The 9,687-nt window shown below is 39.6% G+C and overlaps 1 long non-coding RNA gene across 1 annotated transcript in view; it reads left to right on the top strand.

The window, feature by feature from the left end:
* The window catches only part of LOC104947664 (uncharacterized), a 6,950-nt gene extending 901 nt beyond the window's left edge, over positions 1-6,049 (top strand). Inside the window, exon 2 of the long non-coding RNA XR_798589.1 lies at positions 5,976-6,049. This is a non-coding gene — a long non-coding RNA (uncharacterized lncRNA). The remainder of the gene's footprint in view (positions 1-5,975) is intronic.
* Positions 6,050-9,687: the final 3,638 nt, after the last annotated feature.

Here is a 9,687-nt window from a genome sequence, read left to right as displayed (position 1 = left end):
GGGGGGGGGTGGTATGTCCTTTAGCCCACATCATCCTCACAAGGAAGCCACTTTTTTGCAAATCAATCATCCACCAGCCTCTACTGTATGCGTGTTGTTCCCCCACCTCTCCTACACAGACAAACACACATTCATTCACATACACAACACACATTTCTAGACAATAAAGGCAGCAGGATTACACAGAAATCTCCCAGATTTACCTGGATCAAACCCTCTAACTGCATTATTCCTATCTAATGTTGCTTCTCTTGGCTAGGGCTCTGCCTGCATCTCAAGGTCATCCCCTGTTTGTAAATGCTGGTGAAGGGACAGATATATATTAGCCAACCGCCCGGCTTGGGGGCAGGTCTGGTTGTAACAGGACTGTAAAATGTGTCAGTCCACACCTGTCTGCAGATACAGCTATGATTTATTGTCATTGTGTCTCCCAGTGGGCTAGAAGACAAAGGGTAATGACTCAGGTGTGTTGCTCTGCTCTGCATCGCTCTGCAGCCTAGTGTCTCGTCCCAGACTCTTTTTTTTTTTTTAGCTAAAATGAAGCACTGACATCTGCTGATTATGAAGCTTGCTGCTTGCTTTTTCCCCCCTTGTAGAAGTGAGTAAGTGGTGCAAACCATTCCCATCCAAGCATAGAATTAAGAACTAACAGGGGGGAGGTAGGGGTGTGTTCAGTGTTGTGTGCTAAAAAGAGTCATGCCTCTGAATCCATCAAATATCATGATTTTTTTCACATCACTTTCCTAGCATTTATCCTTTTAACTGTGATTTACGCAGCTTATGCTTGTACATCTTTTACTGCTAAATAATTTGTACCTGGATATATAGAGGGGATTTCATCATTATCACATTTGCAGGCTGTTGATTGTCAAGCAGTTGCTAAGGGGGAATATTTGTTCAGTTATCAAACATTTAAAGATGTTTTTCATTCCATTCCTTCTTCTATTGCAGTACAAGGTTGATGCATGTTCAAAAGAAAAATGAGAGAGGCTCTCGCATAGCTCTGAAAATTGACAATTAGGCAACGGTCTGATATGGAAGACAGATTTGATCATAAACTCCTAGTACCTTGGTAACCTGCACAAAAATGTGTATTCTCTTTGGGCCAAACTGACCGTCACACAACTCAGAAGTCTTTACAAAGTAAAAGGCGTAGGAAGATGATGTTGTGAAAGTGCTCGGCCATACCATGTTGCCACTTGCGTCACTTGAGGTTGTGCAGTTGCAGATTTTATATAAGCAGAGCTGAGTGGGCGGTATTAAAAAAATGTGTGATTTATTTAAGTGTTAGTTTTCTTTCTGGTACATCCTAAATAAACACTGGAGATAAATTATTGTGCAAGAAGTAAAGTAATCGCATCTTATCACAATAGCAGTTTATTGTATGACATGGAAAGAAATATCATGGATGGTGACGTAAAGCTGGGCCACCAGACATTATACAGATGCAGGATCTGCTCTGCTGCTTGTTGCATGCATGAGAAAAGACGAGTGCATTATGGTGCATGCAACTTTGTGCATATTGTGTGCATATTAGAAGTGAATGAACATATCATTTTGCATCTTTCAACGTAATAATTCCCCGGATGCTTTTCGAAGTTGTGTATGCTGACAATATGCTGATGCTTGTGATGCCTTCAAATGCACTACATTAGATTAATACTTAATGATGTTTTCCGTAGGTTGCACACAAATACCTTTACATACTATGAACAATTGTATACGTGCATTCATTCACATACCTGCTGTTTAGGTACAAACGGACGTGCACACACACCCACACAGGCACGTTATGGCAGTGCACATCTCTCGGGGAACACACCTGTCTCCCTCTGAAGCTGCAGTGCCCAGGCTCAGCCCACCCTGTCTGGCAGCCCGTGTTGTAACAGAACAGTGTTGGCAACTTGCTGTCAGGCTGCGCTGCCTCCTCACTTTCACTGCAGCACTTAGGGACGTTTCATGTAGCAGGGTGTTTCTGATCGCTACGCACAGAGAAAAGAGTTGACATATTCAGACAGTAAAGTTCAACCCATAACTGCATGGTAATTAGTATTGCTGCAGGTCTGATATTCTAATTTACAATTCTCTAGTCAGTGCGTGGTTGTTAACCCTTGGGACAGAAGCTGAACACTGGGTAGCATACTGATTCATGCTTCAGGATCATTCTAATTATTCCATTATCAAATTCTTTTTTGGAATATTTTTGTTGCACTCACTGGAGTAACAAAATATTTTTGGGAAAACTGGGAAACTAGAGAGGTGCAGGAATGAGTCCTTAAACCGAGATATGAGTTAGCATTTTAAACTCTTTTCATTGGACACCTGTAATAAGATCTGTGGTTAACACAAGCTGAAGAGATGTTCACGTTTTGTTCTACGACATCATTTACATCAGTAATTATTCCAGTGATTATTGTCTAAAGCTTCTGTGTGTCATAAAAACAGGAGTTGCTAACAATTGACTGAATTTCACTAGGACACATCATTACGCCTAACATTAGCTCCCTTTAGCTTATCATGAGTCATTCGCCAGCAGTCAGCCCACTGTGATGAAGTTCGTTTATAGCCTAGCATTAGCTTGTTACTTCTAGTGATGGCATTCTTCGTCCCAAAGATCTACCATAAATGGTGTTAGTATCATAAATGTTTTTTATTAAATCATGTTGAACCGAAGAGAAAATTGTCCACTCTCCCAAGAAATAAAACATTTACTCAAATGACAAACACTTATGCAAGGGCATGCCAATGTTTCTGTCCTTAAATTGATGTGTTCGCATCATTTTCACATATCAAAGAGACATATTCTGAACTCTAGACGAACAGTTATGCTGCTGAATCATTTTAGTTACTGTTGAAACATTTCAGAACACCACTTTTTTTGTTTTCCACACTGAAACACACACAGGGTCAGTTATGGAGGAGGGAATAGTCCAACTTCCTCTCCTTTCTTTTTCAGAGGCATCTGAATGCACTTAGGCTGCTCTGCAGGTCACATTAACACACGGCTGATTTATTTGCTGCCAAAAAGCTTCTATTTGAGAGGTGCAAGGTTTTTATCTGAACACTTTTGTGTTCATATTACTGTGGCATAGCTACTTTACAGAGAATGATCTCCTCACACACAGCATGTTATTAGACTGCATATTGGTCCAGAGAGGGCTGCACACGTAGGGGAAAAGTCGGGGATATAATGGTCCTGTGGCTTTATGTACCGAAGTGTCTCTCACCTAAATAAAGTACCCATAATTCGTGGCAAATGTGTTTCGATGATATCAAGATTTTTTTATGTCAAGTGTCCATTTTTAAATGAAGGCTTTTTAAGCTCAAAGCTCATTATCAATATCCTGTATTAAGGTCCTTGCTTCACACAAATGCAGGTGACCGAAAATGCTGCATATCCCTTAATAATTCATCAATACGTACGTGTGTGTGTGTATGTGTGTGTGTGTGTGCGTGCGTGCGTGCGTGCGTGTTTGTTTGTCTGTGATTTTTAGGTTGCATCCCCCTGAAGCTATTACATTTAATAGGATTCTTTTTTTTCTTTTTTTAAATGAAATTGTTGCATTGTTTCCCTGATTAAATAGCGTTTTCTATTCACCGTTATCCAATAAGTACATGCCTTATTAATATTAGAACAACGTCGCCATTGTCTTACCTGCAGTGGTTTAATTCCTAACAAATGAATCACTTCTTTTGTATTGAGCGTTTTAGTATACATGCAGTATGGAAGCATGATCAGTCATAAGGTGTATTTACGCTTTGTTCATTATGAGTCCTTGGTGAACCTGGGTCAAGCCTGGCTCAAAGCAGTTTTTAAAATTGGATTTCAGCCTCAGGGCAAAGAAAATCTATCCGTCTTAAACAAATGGTTTCCAAATTGTGGTTCAGGGACTGTCTGAGCTGCTTGGAAAGGTTCTAAGGACTCTTTGTGAAATGAAAAAATAGTTTATTTTCATTTTCTCTCAATTCACAAAGGACAACTTTTCTGATCGATGGGGCAGTCTCTGTACTGTTCCGCTTCTTTGTCAACACCGCAGATAACTAAATGAGATCACATAATAGCCCACACACACACTGAACTACCTCATGCCTCCATTCCACAACTTCCCAAAAATAGTCTGACCCCTGTGTATATTGATGCCTGTATGAAAAATATACACACATCTCTTTATCACAATAAAACAAACACTACTCCCTCCCCAATTCCATCCAGATAGAAGCCTAAACAAATAGTTTTGCATTTTGGGGAAATAAGCTTATTTGGGTTCCGGCCAAGAGTTAGATGAGAAGATTGATCTTGACTCTCCGGGGAGAGCGCCATCGATCCTCTCATCTAACTTTCATCAAGAAAGCAAATAAGGGTGTTTGCCAAAATGTCAAACTGTCCTTTTAAAGCTCTATACGAGAGGTATAGCACGTTTTATCTAATTAATGACAAAATAAAAGGGCAATCAGTGAGCGAAGAATTACGTTTAGGCTGTTCCAGTGAAAATGTGTGCGTGTATTTGCCACGATTTGGCTCAACAATTGATTGGTTGTTCCATGCCGCACCCTTCCATCAAGTTTCATTACATTTGGATCTGTAGTTTTTTCGGAAATCCTGCCGGCAAACTGATAACCACCTCAAATAAATATATTTTCTGTTGCGTATCAATGTGTGAAGTTCACTTAACATTTTATATTGATATCCTCACTTCTAAATCCAACTGCTGGTTTTCATTCTTTCTGACCTTACTTCTTTATTTGTATGGCGCTGTCTTACTGAACTCTATTTTTGTTATTCTGAGGAGGGACCATTTTGGAAAACCACCTTGGTGGTGAGTTTTTTCTTTGACATCTAGTGTAGATCTATTTTCTGTGGAAATGTGGTTAATTCATCCTAAATCCTAAACTTGTAGATGTTTCATTTTTAGTCTATTAAGTTATTATAAAATCACCACTGGGAAAGTATTGAAAACATTCATTGCACGTAACCTCATGCAGCAATAATGTAACATTGGCAGTCAAAAAAGGCATAAAAGTGATATTAGTCCCAGGTGAGCTTTAGGTGTTGGCATAGTTTCTTTACTTGGCGTATTGTAACACAAATGAAACTATTTACAACCTTGAATGTACAAAATCAATCCAAAAACCTATATCATGCTTTAAAAACATAGTCGATTTAAATAAGCATCCTTAAATTATGCTTTGCAAAAACCAACGCAGCATGTCCTCAGTATATGCCTGCAGCACCCGTTGGATGCTTGCCCGGGTCTCCTCACCTCACCTCTGTGCACACCACACACACTGCTGCTGCCAGTCTGTCCCATAAGAGGTCTAACGATCCTCTAAGCAATGAGAAATAGAAATGTTTCCAAAAACTTGAACCATCTTTTGCTAATTATGATCATTACATATTGGTTAATGTACTCAAGGAGGTGAAGTGGCAGCATCAGCACTGTGCCGATGCAGACAATTAACACTAAAACACATTTCAGTTTTTCTGAAAAGTCACAGAGAGCCAACTATGTTATGATGCCATTATGACCCTTTCCACATTCAAAGAGTTTCATTTGGAAGTGAGATTTTCTCCATTTGGAAAGTAATAACCTTAAGGCTTGAAATTTGATTTGAACATGCTATTTAAATATTAGGCTAACGAAATAAAAGAAAATAGGGCAAGCAGCGGATCAAAGGAAGACAGAAGTTGTAAGTGTTTGAACTGACCCTTTCCTCATGAAGAAATAACAGTACTGGACTAACCATCATGTGAGACTGTCCCTGTTCATTATATTACACTTATTTTTAGATTAAAGCTTTGGTTCACACTTTTAGAGTTTTCTAGGAATCTGTTTTTAGCATTCATAAGTCACTCTTCCTTCCACCATCACACTTCTAGTTTCATCACTTTATAAAAAGGTACCTCTTTGTATTCTGAAAGGTGCTTATAATCATGAACTAATCTGTTTTTTTTTATGTGTGTGGCCTTTTCGCAGGCAAAATGGGGAAACAGAACAGCAAGCTGACCCCTGAAGTGATGGAGGACCTGGTGAAGAACACAGAGTTTAATGAACATGAGCTGAAGCAGTGGTACAAGGGTTTCCTGAAGGACTGTCCCACCGGACGCCTGAACCTGGAGGAGTTCCAGCAGCTGTATGTCAAGGTGAGACTCCACTGACTCACTTTCACCTGATGGATGAACACACAGACGAGACGGAAGAGAATATACACCTGTTGATCTGACTGGAGTTCATCAGAGGACAACAGCACACAGTTCCTACAAAGCTGCTGAACACACACTAGTTTGTTTTAACATGCTGACTGTGGTAAGATTGATTTCATACAAACAGATTACAAAAAACCTTAGATAATGTTGTTTTTGTCATAATAGTTTATTGACTGTAAAACGTATTCATCAGTAATAGGAATGTAGTACAGCAGACCATGTATTCAAAGTTGTACACATTCATGTTTAATTAAAAAAAGAAAAAGTTATGGGCCATTTAGGGCTTGTGGAATAAGCTGTAAACACAGAATTTACATATGATCACTGTATGGTTAGCGTGTTAGCAAACAGTTGCAGACACAAAGAAGAAACATAATAACGTATTTAAAGTTATGTTTCATGACCCGTAATACAGTAAGTCCAATATGTTTTCCTTTTACCTCTGTGTTGGTCTCCACCACCTAATAAAGAAAAGATCTGGCTTTTTAGTGGCTAAATGCTCTACTAAGTTCCCTAGCTAGTTGCTAACTTCTTACGTTTCCTGTTTGATGCTTGTTCGGTACCAAACAGCCGATGTTTCAGACCTTTTTTGCTGAAATCAAAATAAGGTTGATAAGCGTGACAAACAAATTCCTGAAAACCAAAACAATTAATTAAAAGACACTTTAGATTATTGTAGGATGTAAGTGGTAGTTTAGCTTAACTTAAAAAGTACCAGGTGAAACCTCTAGTAGTATTTGTAACTCAGAGTAATAGTCATAATGGTAGTATTAACACAATTTTTTTATTATAGAAGTATTAGCAGAAGACACAACATGAGCACTAGTAATAGTAACGAAGTATCACGGTCAATAATAAGCCATCTGTTGATTCTGAAAAGACCAACAAAATGCATTCTCAGTTGGTTTTCCCACAATGTATATTAACAGGGTTGGTTAGGGTCACATGATTACACTGGGAATCACCACAAAATCCTCTGAGGGAAAATGCATTCCTATTAAAAACCCTGCACGATTTTAGCAGGCACCCTGCCACATTCCCATTCGCCACTGCCGTATCTGGGCAGAAAATGAACTGAGGCAGATATCAGAGGCGCTCAGATGATTATCTTCAACTGCTAATAGGTAACCTATATCTCATTACCTCTGACAGAGAAGTGTGAATATATTCCATAATGTATTCATTAAGTCTTATAAAACAGGCAGGAGCACTTTCATGAAAACGATGATGATCTTTTAATGATGGGAAATTGTGATAAAATTGCTTAATAAGTGGCTATGAATAAAGTTTACTAATATAATAAACCTGCAATAGTTAACTACCATCTCTCTGCTGGTTTAATCAATTAGATCTGAGCAATAATACTGTATTAATAATCATAATGTAGGACAGGCTTATCTTGTGTCCTCTTGAACGCCTCAATTTCCTTAGAGTTCTTTAAAAAGCTCTCTGACCATTTTAAGAATAGGCATTCATCTTTTATCACTGGTGCCGTGAAATGCCTCACTACCAGAGGGGCTGTTGTTACATAAGACACTCCTTGGAACTGAGGGCATGGGGGCACTTCCTCTAAATTCCACCGGAGCTCAAGCATCGGCTAAGACCAAAAGAGAAAGTTAAAAAATCCCAGAAATAAATTGAGGTAGGACTGACTGGATTAACAACAAAAAAACAAGACAAAGCACATCTGTCACCACAGGGAATTATGTTTTCAGTTTGGCCAAATGTATCATGTTAAAAAAACGAAATGGAAAAGCATCAAATTGAATTGAGTTCAAATTGAACTACAAAAGAAACCTGGACTCCTGGGAAATAAGATAATAAACGAGGGACAAAAACACCAAATAAATTAAAAATCTCTTTAGAGCACAATACGACAGCACACAAGCAGCAGATGCAGGGAAATCTGAAGCCGCACAAAGGGGGAAAGGCAGCTGAGATCTAAAGGGGTCTTGTAGGCTTCTGGGTAAATCCTATTATTGATGCATCTTATTGTGTTTCTAGGCAACAGTGTATCTGTGATAGGGCTTTATTTAAATCCAGAGAGCTGATAAGTGGAAAAACGGTCTGCTGCGACCTCACATTAATGGGACAGATTGTTCCTGTGAAGAGTGTGTGCGTGTGCGTGTGCGTGTGCGTGTGTGTGTGTGTGTGTGTGGTGAGGGGTTCATATATTATCAGTGGGAGAAAGAGGGAGACGGTACAGCGTGTTTTGCGTTGGTTGAAAGCGAGAAACACAGAGGGACAGAGACGGGAAAAGGAAGCAAAGTGAGGAAAAAATGGATTTGTGAGAAACGTACGAGAAGAGTTGTGTGTGTGAGAGTCTGCCTGATAGAAATAGAATAAGAGCAGATATTTAACAGTTTGACGTGGTCATTTAACTAGTTCAGAGGAAAATGGCGCTGGCTGATCACTTTGCAGAATTATGCTGTTTCTCAATTTGTATACTTCTGTACTCTGTACTATTACATTACATTACATTACATTGTATTTAGCTGACGCTTTTATCCAAAGTGACTTACAATAAGTGCATTCGACCAAGAAGATATACATACAAACTTGAAGAAAACAGAATCATATAAGTACATCAGGTTTCATAGAGCTAAAACATTTCAAGTGCTACTCAACTGGTTTTAGATAAGCCAGTCCTTTATTAGTATATAAGTGCTTTGTTAGCAATTCTTTGTTAGTAATTATATCGATCGAAGTGGAGTCGAAAGAGATGAGTTTTCAGTCTGCGCCGGAAGATGTGTAAGCTTTCTGCTGTCCTGATGTCAATGGGGAGCTCATTCCACCATTTTGAAGCCAGGATAGCAAACCCACGTGTTTTTGCTGATGGGAACTTGGGACCCCCTCGCAGTGCAGGTGCAGCGAGCTGTTGGCTGATGCAGAGCGGAGTGCACGTGCTGGGATGTACAGTTTAACCGTGTCCTGGATGTAGGAACATCCCAGAGTTCCTGATGCCCGCATAACAGTAAAAAGTTGAGTGTGGAACGCCACTTCCTACCCTCAACAGAGGCCATCTTGGCTACCAACCAAAGATGGCGTAACCGGCTGCAATTGTGGTTACTTTGGTGGACAAAGCACTATACAGATTAAAGGTTTTACCTGTTTTTTTTCACAATGTATTAAACATACCATCATACTTTAAAGGGGACCTATCATGCAAAAGGCACTTTTGTACATCTTTTATACATGAATATGTGTCCCCGGTGTTCCAGGGAACTCACCAAGTCTCAGAAAATACAACCCTCTCTCTTTTCCTCCATACCCAAATCTCTAAAAACAGGGCTGCAACGGATTTGATACATGTGGATTCTGATTTGCACCTCTATGATGTCACAGAGGTGCACTCCACCTGTATGGTCAACTCTCCAACTATCAGGGGAATGAGAGGTTGGCATGGCAACAGCATAGTAACAGCATGGCGACAGCATAGTAACATGACGCTTGTGCCTCTCGCCTCCTCCTTTGCAGGGGGG

The sequence above is a fragment of the Notothenia coriiceps genome, unplaced genomic scaffold (assembly GCF_000735185.1).
Source record: "Notothenia coriiceps isolate Sejong01 unplaced genomic scaffold, NC01 NC01_scaffold00012900, whole genome shotgun sequence".
In the NCBI taxonomy this organism is placed as follows: domain Eukaryota; kingdom Metazoa; phylum Chordata; class Actinopteri; order Perciformes; family Nototheniidae; genus Notothenia; species Notothenia coriiceps.
Note: the sequence above shows the minus strand (reverse complement) of the source record. Positions and strands in the feature narration are given on the sequence as shown.